Source organism: Zalophus californianus, chromosome 10, assembly GCF_009762305.2.
Source record: "Zalophus californianus isolate mZalCal1 chromosome 10, mZalCal1.pri.v2, whole genome shotgun sequence".
Classification (NCBI taxonomy): Eukaryota; Metazoa; Chordata; class Mammalia; order Carnivora; family Otariidae; genus Zalophus; species Zalophus californianus.
Window position 1 is genome coordinate 97,116,182 of NC_045604.1, and position 9,340 is coordinate 97,125,521.

Here is a 9,340-nt window from a genome sequence, read left to right on the forward strand (position 1 = left end):
AGCCTTTCACCGTGCCATCTCCCCTCTGCCCAGGACTCTGTCTTGCCCCTTCTTGGATAGTCAGACTTCCCACCCTTCAAGCCTCTCCCAGCAGTCTAGGCAAACAACCTCAGGAGGTGTAGGCTGAGTCAGCTTCTCCACGAGACCAGACTGGGCCTGACTCATGTCTTGCTTTTCTCCAGCAACCAAGGTCAGGCGCAAAGCAGATGTTCACTAAAAATCTCAATGAATAAATGAATGAATGAATGGCGTATTCCTTCACACCTTTACCCAGGCATAAGGACAAAGGAAATAAGTTCCACGAAGGCAGGGACTTTTGTGTATTTTGTTCATGGCTGGTTCTCCAATGGCACGATAGGCACCCAGCACATAGAAGGTGCCCAAATATTTGTGAAATAAAGGAATGAGTGAAAGGTGTGCATCTCAAATCTGGCTGCAGCTCCAAAGGTGGACAAAGGAACACACAATGTGGTAACAGTTGTAATTCCTCTCGTTGTTCAGCGATTCTTAAAGTCCACCCAATAGGGGCGCCTGGGTGGCTCAGTCGTTAAGCGTCTGCCTTCGGCTCAGGTCATGATCCCAGGGTCCTGGGATCGAGCCCCGCATCGGGCTCCCTGCTCCGTGGGAGGCCTGCTTCTCCCTCTCCCACTCCCCCTGCTTGTGTTCCTCCTCTCACTGTGTCTCTCTGTCAAATAAATAAATAAAATCTTAAAAAAGAATAAAGTCCACCCAATAACCCTGTGAGATGGGTCGCCTGCACCATACCCCAGCCTCTCGCGCCGTCTCCCGGCCTGACTGGCCTTTCTAAAGCATCAGGACGACCAGGCCGGCCCCGGCTCGGAAGGCCTCCGCACGTTCCCACTGTCCATGAGATAAAGCCCAGACCTTCTACCCTGCCTTCCCGCTTCAGCACATACCACCATCACTCACGTACTCCGATTCCAGTGACACGGCAGTCCCCGTATTTCCCCACCCCATGGTTTTCCTCATGTTCCTCCCGACCCCTGGAACACCCCTTCCCTCTCACATCCCGAAGCCCCACTCCTACCCTTCCCTCCAGTTTCCTGCTCAGTCTTTCTTGACCCTTCTGCAGATGGAGGGGAAAGACTGTTAAATATGCAGATTACCAGGCACTTCCCTGGAAATTCTGATTTGGTAGATCCTTGTTGCAGCTCAGGAACCTGGGTTTTGAGCAACTACCTCTAGAAATTCTTAGGTTTAGTCAAGTTTGGGAACAACAGTGTATCTAGGCAGGGCCAAGGCTACGTTATGCTACATAACAAACATCCCCCGAATCTCAGTGATTTAATGCGACCAAGGCTTATTTTTGCAGTGCGCTTGGGTTATTCCTGTCCTTCCATGAAGATTCAGTACTTCCGGTGGAGAAATTTCCACATAGCTTATCAGCCCAGTGGACTCTGAGGGCCTCATGTTCAAGGACCCCATCTGATTAATCTCTGCCTCCCCATGGTACCTGGCACAGGACCCATCTCTCACACCTGCTGTGCTCAGGAACAGAAGAATGAATACCCACTTGACCTATTCATCCATTAACCAGTGAGTATTTATGCTCTTTTTTTTTTTAAGATTTTATTCATTTATTTGAGAGAGAGAATGAGATAGAGAGAGAGCACAAGAGGGCGGAGCGGGAGAGGGAGAAGCAGACTCCCTGCTGAGCAGGGAGCCTGATGCGGGACTCGATCCCGGGACTCCAGGATCATGACCTGAGCCAAAGGCAGTCGCTTAACCAACTGAGCCACCCAGGCGCCCACCAGTGAGTATTTATGGAGACCCTACTATTTATGGAGTATTTATGGAGACCCTACTATTTATGGAGTATTTATGGAGACCCTACTATTTATGGAGTATTTATGGAGACCCTCCTCCTTGTGGCAAGACCCTCCTCCTTGCTGTGGTGCTTCAGGTAGAGTGGTGAGCAAAACAAACATCAACCTGTCCATTTCCATGGAGCCAGTAACCTAATTTCTCTAAGTCCTAGGTCCCAAGTCCATAAAATGGGCCATAAGTTTCACCACCACCCACCTCCCCAAGGCACAGTGTGAAGATTTACTGAGAAAGCAGGCATGGAAGCCATCTGTAACTAGAAAATCTGAATTCAAGCAGATGTGAAAGAACATTGTTGTCCTGTTCTTCCACCCCTCACATCCAGCTTTCGGGTTTTATTCATCACAGCCCTGGAATTTGGCCGCACAGCCTTCTCCCTATTTCCACTGCCCATTCGAACCATCGTGAACCTGTAAAATGAACCTAATGTTAATAACACGGATACTAGTAGTGATGGTAATAGTTCAGTCTCACATGGTGCCGATCACGTGCCAGGCCCTGCTTTATGTGTTTTATTCGTATGATTTAATCTTCACAACAGCCATCTAAGGTTACTGTCACTATCTCCATCCACAGACAAGGAAACAGAAGTGCACGGGGTTTAAGTAATTTATTCAAGGCAGGAGCTGGGATCCAATCCCGACAGAAATCCTGGACTAGTGAAACATTCTCTTTGCCGGTTGGTATCCAGCTGCCGCGGGCCTCATTCCACTGTGAGACGCTTAACGACTGAGCCACCCACGCGCCCCTCTTTTGATAAAATTTTAAAATGTTCTGTCATGGGGCACCTGGGTGGCTCAGTGGGTTGAGTGTCCGACTCTTGATTTCGGCTTGGGACATGATCTTGGGGTCGTGAGATCAAGGCCCACATCAGGCTCTGTGCTCATCAGGAGTTGGCTTGAGATTCTCTCTCTCCCTCTCTGCCCCTCCTCCCTCTAAAATAAGTAAATGAAATCTTAAAAAAAGTAAAATATTCTGTCATAAAAGACATTAATGTATTTTTAAAAGGTTTACTTATGGGGTGCCTGGGTGGCTCAGTTGGTTAAGTGACTGCCTTCGGCTCAAGTCATGATCCCAGGGTCCTGGGATCGAGCCCCGCATTGGGCTCTCCGCTAGGCAGGAGGCCTGCTTCTCCCTCTCCCACTCCCCCTGCTTGTGTTCCCTCTCTCGCTGTCTCTCTCTCTCTGTCAAATAAATAAATCAAAAATCAAAAAATAAACAAATAAATAAAAGGTTTACTTAGGCACTATATATTTCTATAAATGGTATTTTTACATTTCTTAATAGTCTGTTGTTATGATTTATAAAGGCAGTTTATTTTAAATAATTTCTCTTATTCCAGCAAACTTGCCTCCACATATAGCAAGAGCCAGATATCCAGGGGTGATCTAGGGCCCTCCTACTCCCTTACCAATTTTTCCAATGGGCAACCATGTCTGATAGACTCTGTCTCTTTAATGGATGTTCCATCCCCAACTCCAGGCCTCATTATTTGCTAACTGATTTCCCAATCAACCTTCACCTGGCCAGGGCAACTGCCAACCCTAACTGTGCCTTTGTGCAAATAGAAAAAGATGTCCCCCTTCCTCAGGACACTCTACCTCCATCTGTCAGACGATTGTAATAAATATTCAAATATGCGGATGTCCACGATGTGGTTGGTGCCTCACTTGTGTGATAGCCATCTGTGGTGGCCCTGCACATGGCCACCAGCAGGATCCTTGTAAAATGAGTTTGATCATAGTATTCTGTTATGGGCTGAATGTGTCCCCCCCCAGATTCATATATTGAATCCCAAACCCCCAGTGTAACAGTATCAGGGGGTGCGGCCTTTGGGAGGCAAATAGATTTAGAAGAGGTCACAAGGGTGGAGACCCTGATGGGATTGGCACCCTTATAAGAAAAGGAAGAGACACCAGAGCTTCCTCTTTTTGCCATGGGAAGATGCAGCAATCCATCTGCAATCCAGGAAGAGACCCCTCACCAAGAACCAAATCTGCAGGCACCCTGATCTTCTTCTTCCAGCCTCCAGAACTGTGAGAAATAAATGTCTGTTGGTTAAGCCAGCAATCTGTGGTATTTTGTAACAGCAGCCTAAGATGACTAAGACATATTTCTTTGAAATTATTCAAAGGTACCTTCTTTCTTTGATAGTTATTTAAGATAGGTAATACTTTCACCTGGTTCAAAAATCTAAATGACATAAAACGTTTACAGTGAAAATTCTTACTCTTGACAACTGTGCTTACCCCCTTGTTCTCAGGAAACATCTGTAGGGAACCACTTTTATTAGTTTCTTCTGTAACTTTCCAGGATTTCTTTGAGGATACAAGCATACACTCACGCGCGCACGCACACACACACGTGCATGGCCCACAGACACACTTTTCTTATACCACAGTAGCATGATATACTCATTTTACACCTTGATATTTGACTAACAATATATTTTAAAGCACTCTCACATTATATGTGATGAACATCCTCATCGTTTTTGACAGCTGCTTACCTGCTGATGGACAAATTTGCAAACAAAATCCAATGAGTAACACTGATATATATGTCATTTCATACATGGGCAGATATAGTGAATTAAAATTCTGTTTCTCCCCCCTCCCCTTTGCACTGGCATGGACTTGGGACTTGCTTGGACTAATTGAATATGGCAGAAGTAATGTCATACAGCTTCTGAACAGGGCCTCAAGAGACCTTGCAGCTTCTACTCTTACCCTTTTGGAACCATGAGGACACTATGCTATGAAGAAACTCAGGCTGGGGGCACCTGGCTGGCCCAGATAGTAGAGCCTGCAACCCTTGATCTCAGGGCTGTGAGTTCAAGCCCCACATTGGACATAGAGCTTACTTAAACAAACAAACTGAGGGTGAAGTACCACATGGAGAGAGTGGCTCAGCCATCCCAGCTGACTCAGCCATCAGAGCTAAGGTCTCAGACTAGTGAGTGTGACAGCCACGACGGGCCATCCAGCCCCAGCTGAGGTGCCCGCTGACTCCCATCACGTGAGTAACCTAAGATAAGATCAGCAGAAAAACCACCCGGCCATCCTTAGAATCCGGAGAAACAATAAATCGTTGTTGTTTGATGCCAGTAAGCGTCAAGGTGGTTTCTTGGGAAGCAATAGCTAACTGATACAGGTAACTTTTCAGATAGATTTTCACAAGTGAGAACACTGGCTTAAAGTGTGTATACATGTATAATTTTGACAAATATTGTCTGGGTTGTATCATTTTGCATTCCTGCCAACAACAGGTGAAAGTCCCTGTTTCCCCACAGTCTTGCCAAAAGAGTGACAAAACAAAATGTTTTGTCAAACATAATGGGTTATTGCTAATGCAATAAAGGAATAAAAGGTATTTCAGTATTTCTTTTCATTTCATTTCATTGTCTTTTCATTTCTCGCATTATGTGTGAAGCTGAACAACTGCATAAGTGTTTAAGGCCTTATGTATTTTTTCTTTTGTGATCTGTCATGTTCTTTGCCCATTTTTTAATTGAACTGTTGGTCTTTCTTATCAATATGAAGAAGCCCTTTAAATAGCAGAGAGATTACCCTTTGTATATAAGAATTGCAAATATTTTTTCCTAGTTTATTGCCTTTTGATTTTGCTTTGATGTTTTTTTGCCATGCAGATTTTTTTCCATGTAGACAAATGTATCAATCTTTTATAGCTTCTGAATTTTGAGTTGGAGTTGGAAAGACTTCCTCACTCTAAGAGTTACAGAGCATTTTGCCCATATTTTCTTCCAGTATTTTTAGGGGAGCTTATCCTGACAAATTGGGTGATCCATCACTTTTAAAATGAAGTTCAAGGGGCGCCTGGGTGGCTCAGTCGTTAGGTGTCTGCCTTCGGCTCAGGTCACGATCCCAGGGTCCTGGGATCGAGCCCCACATTGGGCTCCCTGCTCTGCGGGAAGCCTGCTTCTCCCTCTCCCACTCCCCCTGCTTGTGTTCCCTCTCTCCCTCTCTCTCTGTCAAATAAATAAATAAAATCTTTAAAAAAATAAAATAAAATAAGATGAAGTTCAAGGCCAGGGTTATGGCCCATGTGATCAGGAGTAACCCACGTGGAGAGGCAATAGGAGAAATTGAAGCTAGTTTAGGAGATTCTCAGGGGGAGATGATGCATCCTGTTTGAAACATGTTGTTGAATTTAAGGTGCCTATGGGACCTCCAGGAAGGGATGTCCGCGAGACAAGTGGATTCAGGGATCTGGAGGTCAGGAGAAAATGTGGGCCTGGAGATAGGGATTTGGGAGCCAGCATATTGCACGCCAGTTAAAGCCACAAGACTGTGTGTAGCGTCTGAAGAGGAGAGGTTCTCAGATGGAACTCCAGGGAGCGGCCAAAGTCAGGCCACAAACAAAATCATGAGGAGAGAGCTGTGGGGGCTTCATCTCTGTGCGCCTTGGGGCTTGGCACAAAAACCGCCTCAGAGACTTGGATAAACAGAAGCCCTTTATGTGAAACACGCATGGATATCTTTGGCTCCTGGGGACAGAGCAAACAGGGAGTGGGAAGAAGACAAAGAACCTCCCAGCGGTCAGCCCCACCCAGCAGGTGTGGAAGAGAGACCCTGTGACAGGGGAGGGAAGAAGGCTCAGTCTTTTTTTTTTTTTTAAGATTTTATTTATTTGACAGAGAGAGACACAGCGAGAGAGGGAACACAAGCAGGGGGAGCGGGAGAGGGAGAAGCAGGCTTCCCGCCGAGCAGGGAGCCCGAGGTGGGGCTCCATCCCAGGACCCTGGGACCGTGACCTGACCTGAAAGCAGACCTTAATGACTGAGCCGCCCAGGCGCCCCAAGAAGGCTCAGTCTTGCAGGCAAAGTCTTCCCCCTCTCCTCCCCACAGATGATCTAAAGCCGGGCATCAACAGGTGGCAGCAAGTTCCCAAAGGTAGGTGGACACAGTGCGCCTTCCCCTGGCCCACGTTTTCCTTGGATTATCGTGGAGTGGACAAGAGCACAGAACCTAGAGCTCCACTTTCTGGGTTCAAATCCCGACTCTCTCCTTCACTAGTGTGTAACCTTCGGCAAGTTACTTAATACCTCTGCGGCTCAGTTTCCTCCTCTATAAAATGAAGACAGTAACGGTACCTATCTCATAGAACTGCTTATGAAAATTAAATGAGTTAATATTTACAAAGTGCTAATATTGGTGCCTGGCACATAGCAAATGCTCTATAAATATTACATTAAAAATAATAATAATATTCATTCATTCATGAATATTTATTGAGCAGCTACCATTTGCCAGGCGCTGCTGGAGGTACTGGGGACACAGCAGTGACTAATGCAGGTGAGGATCCCTGTCCTCGTGGAGCTTCCATTCTGGTAGGTGGAGAGGAGCAGTGAAGACAGACAATATATAAAATAAATATAAATAATATAAAAAATACATGGTGTGTCAGATCCAGGTGGAGACATGAGAGACATGAGAAGCTGGCAAGGCGCCTAGCCTCGTACCGGACGCACAGTAGGGCGCAGGAGATGGAAAGCGGAAGGAGACCCTGGACAAGGAGCAGAGAGGAATCCGTGCAGAGACACTGGGGCTGCTCACCTCCTCAGGGTAACGATCATCAGCCATATAATAGCAGCAAACACTTACATACCATTCATTCCATACCAGGCTCTGTTCTATTCACTTCACATATAACATCTCATTTAATCCTTCTGGCAATCCTTTGAGTTTGGTACTGTTATTGTTCCCATTTCTCAAATGAGGGAACTGAGGCATAGCAGAGTTATGTAACTTGCCTTAGAGAGTTGTATGATGAGGTGAATGAGCTGGGATTCCAGCCCAGGTCATCTGGCTCCAGTTTGGGTAGGATGTTGGTAGGATGGACCTGCAGGTGGAGGGGACCGGACCGGCTGCCATGCCTTGGGACTGGGTAGGGCCTGACCTTCCCACAGACTGAAAGGAACACACATACACAGCCCTAATACCTACACATCCAAGACCCAATATACTTAACATTACACTTCAAGCTTGTTCAGAGGTCCCAAAAGGAATAACCCCCAAGTCATGAAATACAGATAAGGACTCAGCTCTGGAGAACTCCATCTCCAGAGCCATTCTCCCTATATGGCCCCTGCGCCCCACCCTCTCCACATACCACTCCATGAGGCTTTAAGCCCAGCTTCCGGTGACCTTAAGCCACCATTCCAAACCCTGTGATCCCACCCAGAGACCACAAATAAAATAATGAGTATCATAATCCTGGGAAATTTAACAAAGGCACCAACAACTCCAGATCACAGCTGGGAACTGAGAAGGCAAACCATCAAGAGGCTAACAGAGAGGCAGGTGGGACTGGTGGTCCTAGAGAGAGCTGGAACCCACAGTCATAAAAGCCCACAGAGGGGGCAACCCTCAACAGTTGGCAAGGGCGCCTGGGTGGCTCAGTTGGTTAAGCGACTGCCTTCGGCTCAGGTCATGATCCCGGAGTCCTGGGATCGAGTCCCACATCGGGCTCCCTGCTCTGCAGGAAGCCTGCTTCTCCCTCGGCTTGTGTTCCCTCTCTTGCTGTCTCTCTCTCTGTCAAATAAATAAATAAAATCTAAAAAACAGTTGGCAAGACGCTTCCATAGTCTTTCTCACCTCATTTGACACTGTTCAATTCTTACCTTAGGCAAGGCAGAAATTACCAGACCAAGTTGTCAAATGGAGAAATTAAGTCCCAGAGAAGAGCAATGAGTTATTCAAGACCACATGCAGGACTGGGAGTCAGATGTCCAAAAGCCCTTCCCCTGTCCCACTCAGAGAGACAGAGTGTGAGAGAGAGAGAGAGAGAGAGAGAGAGAGAGAGGGAAGTGGGGGGAGGCAGGGAGGCAGAGGCTGATATAGAAGACTCCAAAGTGGAGAAATCCTTCCTCATGATCTCCAGGAGACCCCAAGGGGCAGGGCTTGGCCTCCTGAAAACCCTCCAATCCTTCATTCCTCCTGTAGGTTGATCAGAGCTGCACACCATCTTCACTCCTTCATTCCCAACCCCAGGTGAGCTGGGTTCTGAAGGGAATAGAAGGATCAGAGCCCTTCGAGTAGAATGAGACAGCATTTTTATAGTTTCCAACCTCATAATCAATGAACTTTAGAGCAGGGAACACACATAAAGATGATCTCCCCATCCCTCTAGGCCACCCATTGTATAGATGGGAGGTTGAGGCCCAGAGACAAAGAAGTCACTTTCCAGCAATCCATACCAACTCAGTCACAGGAATCTAGATTTCCTTACCGGGGCATACTAGAGAGGGGCCATTCTTTCCTTTGTTTGAACCTTCATGTAAGTTCCCTGGAAAGAGCTTTGGGATCCAGGAGACCTGATCTTTATTCTGGCTATGCTGAGACTCACCGAGGGGCCTTGGGGACTCCTCTTACATAATGTAAGTTTCATAAGTGAAAGGTGTTTTGTCTCGTAGGCCCTGATTTATCTCTGACCCCTAGAACAGTCTCTGGTCCATAATAAATGCCCAATAAAT